Source organism: Microtus pennsylvanicus, chromosome 13, assembly GCF_037038515.1.
Source record: "Microtus pennsylvanicus isolate mMicPen1 chromosome 13, mMicPen1.hap1, whole genome shotgun sequence".
NCBI lineage: Eukaryota > Metazoa > Chordata > Mammalia > Rodentia > Cricetidae > Microtus > Microtus pennsylvanicus.
The window spans coordinates 74,717,226-74,720,801 of NC_134591.1; the positions used below are offsets into that span (position 1 = coordinate 74,717,226).

The window sequence follows — 3,576 nt, forward strand, 5'->3', positions numbered from 1 at the left end:
CATGGTCAAGTGCAGCTTTTTCATAACCATCTTTTTTTTTTTAAAGGAGCTTCCTGACTAAGCCTTAACAGCAATAAACTTCCAGAGGGTTTCTCTGTACATTTGGCTGTCCACACACTCAGTGACACCCTGGCTTCAAACTCACAGAGATCTGCCTGAGCCAGGCGGTGGTGGCGCACGCCTTTAATCCCAGCACTCGGGAGGCAGAGGCAGGTGGATCTCTGTGAGTTCGAGACCAGCCTGGTCTACAAGAGTTAGTTCCAGGAGAGGCTCCAAAACCACAGAGAAACCCTGTCTCGAAAAACCAAAAAAAAAAAAAAAAACAGAGATCTGCCTGTCTATGCCTCCCTAGTGCTGGGATTTAAGGCTGGTGCCACTATGCCTGGTTTCCTCACAGCTCTTTTGAGATTCTCTTTCACCTACACTTAAATGGTGTTAATGAGCAGTACACGGGCTTCTTGGTAGTGGCTAGGACCTTAATGCCAGACTTCCCAGGAAGCTGTTCCCAGCACATGGGAGTCACAGGCTTTAATCTTAGCACTAGGGAGGTGGAGACAGGAGTGAAATGGCTGGGTGGAGAGAGGTATATAAGGCAGGAGGAGACAAGAGCTGATTGCAATCTGAGGTTTGGTGGGGAGCATTGCAGTCTGCAGTCATGCTGATGATAGGATCACCCCTTTATTTGTCTGAGCCTTGGTAGAGGTAAGAACTCTCCATTAGCTTGGCTGCTTTGCTTTTCCTATCTTCAGCTTGAACCCCAATATCTGTCTCGGGGTTTTAAGTCGTGGTATAGAACTCCATGAGAATGAGCAGGTGGAAATTAAGAAATACGATCCCTCAAATCCTGGGATTGGAAGGCAGTGGTTGATTAGGGCACCTGTGACTCGTGTGGTCTTAGGGTTTCAAGGAGTCGCTGGAGCCAGCTACAGCAACGGAGGCTGAACTTGTCTGCTGATTTCATTGGCCTCCAAACAGGTCCAATTGACTCAATGACGTCATAGGAACCCAGTCCATCCCCAGCCAATCTTCCGAATGACAGCTACCCAGGTGACACTGAGAACATTCTTTTATTCTCTCGAGATTAAAACTATTAACAAGTCATTAGTGTGAAATATCGGAGCAATGAACAGGGAAACAAATGTTGACGTTTGGATTTGCGATGAGTATGGTTGTTTAGGCTTGGAAGGTGAATGCAGTGCTATTTTATCTGTATTTTAATATGTAAAGTTTGCCTGAATAAATGAATGCAAAGCTAATCCTATAGAGGCTAGGGAACAGTGACACAGACCTTTAATCCCAGGACTCAGGAGACAGAGGTGATCGAGTTTCGAGTTTTAAGAAGCGTTTAAAATCAATCTCCAGGCAGGTACAGGCTGCACACCCACTGTACCAGCCCAGCCTCATGCCAGCCTTTGTTTCCTGTCTTGAGGTGTGTTCTCATGGTGCTGTCCAGACTGGTCAGGACCTGGTGAGCTCTTCTGCCACCATAGTCTTACCCTCATCTTTCCAGTTACCCAGGACCATTCTTAGGCACCCCACACCTAAATATGATGATTGAAAGGCACAAACCGTGGGGAACATCTCTAGATGGCTCTGTAGTTGAAGTCACTGACTGTGTCTTTCTCGTCACCTGACCTCAAGTTTTCTCCCTATGCTTATGGAGTGTCAGGAGATGTTTAAATGCAGGTACACACAAGAATAATATAGAAAACCTAACTTATACTTAATTTTTTTTAAAGAAAAATCTGGATTAAGGAGCTGGAGATATGGCTCAATGGCTAAAAGCACTTGTTCCAGAGGATTCAGATTCAGTTCCCAGTATCTCTGGTCCAGGGTATCTAGTGCCCTCTTCTGGCCTCCTTTTATACACGGATGTGATGTAGGTGCAGGCAAATGTTCATATATATCAAGTAAAAATCTACGAATCTTTAAAACTATTGCAAACAAGAAATCAGCATTGGCATTTCACATTAGCTTTCCAACTTAGGACTTTCATTATGGCATTTGCAAAAATCTAAGTCACCCACTGAGTTCTTACTCTGACCTCCCCCAGTTGCCTCCTTCTTGTTTTCTGCTTTCCCACAATACTGGAATAGTTATTTGGGGACCCCCCCCCATGGCTTTCCCACTAGTACACCTCGAAACATCCTAGTCAGGAAGTTCCTCACCCCTTTTCTCTTGATGTGAGACTTGGCTCCCATTATTCATTTTATTCATTTATTTATTTATTACTATTATTTTTGTTTTTTTGCTACAAAGTTTTTCTATAGCTTTGGAGTCTGTCGTGGAACTAACTCTTGTAGAATAGGCCAGCCTCGGATTCACAGAGATCCACCTGCCTCTACCTCTGGAGTGCTGGGATTAGAGGTCTGCTCCAGCAAGGCCAGCTTCCCTTCTACATTTTACATCCTCCAGGCTGTGTGCTGAGGTGATCCCATCTGAATCACCTTCCATTGATGGAGAAGCCAAGGCTCCATCACCCTGCCTACCTCTGCCCCACAACCTCCTCCCTGCCTGGTCTTCCACCAAACCCCTCTATGCCTGCACACAATATCTTTGATAAGTTTAAGATTTCTCTTTTGGTTACACAACACACACACACACACACACACACACACACGCAAGTATTGTTTTTTTGAGACACAGTTTCACTGTGTAGCCCTCACCATTCTTTTTTTTTAAGCAGACTGGATGTGAGATTTATTACTGAACATGATTTGGTAGGGTACAGAAGAGCACCATGAAAGCCCTCAGGAGTGTAGGGCTCGCCACTTGTCCAGGGGACCACGATTAGGAATATATTTGACCCCACAGCCATCAGGAATGAGTCGCTTCTCAGCAACCATGTCTTCAAATTCATCTGCATTAAACTTAGTAAAGTCCCATTTCTTTGAGATGTGGATCTTCTGGCGGCCAGGGAATTTGAACTTGGCTCTACGAAGAGCCTCAATCACATGTTCCTTATTCTGCAGCTTAGTGCGGATGGACATGATGACCTGGCCAATGTGAACCCTGGCCACTGTGCCCTGGGGCTTCCCAAAGGCACCACGCATACCTGTCTGGAGCCTACATTGGAGACAGCATTGAGATCAGACTTGAATAAGTGCCAGAAAATTGTCTCCAAGGTCCCTTAGGGCAACCCATACAGGTAACAGGCTGCGTACACTACCAAGGAGGCTGCTGTTTGCAACCATTGCAGCCCTCACCATTCTGAACTCATTCTGTAGACCAAGTTGGGCTTGAACTTGGATTTCAGGGATTCTATGCCTGAGACACCAATGCCCAGCTATTTTTATATTCATTTTTTTATTCCCCAGCTATTTTTATACTTTTAAAGCCTTACAACTTTCCAGGCATGGTGGTGAGCACCCTTAATTACAGTAATCCAAAGCCAGAGGCTGTAGGATTTCAGAGTTCAAGTCAGTCTGGTACACAGTGAGCTCCAGGACAGCCAGAGCTACACAGTGAGGCCCTGTCTCAAAACAAACAAAAACAAATTGAATGAGCATGTAAATATGGCTCTAGTCTTAGTTCTTTTCATGCGTGGAGATCTCATCCAATACATCCAGACACCAT

At 45.2% G+C, this 3,576-nt stretch overlaps 1 pseudogene; it reads right to left on the reverse strand.

The window, feature by feature from the left end:
- Positions 1 to 3,112: 3,112 nt before the first annotated feature.
- Positions 3,113 to 3,227, reverse strand: LOC142834496 (small nucleolar RNA SNORA70; annotated as a pseudogene).
- Positions 3,228 to 3,576: the final 349 nt, after the last annotated feature.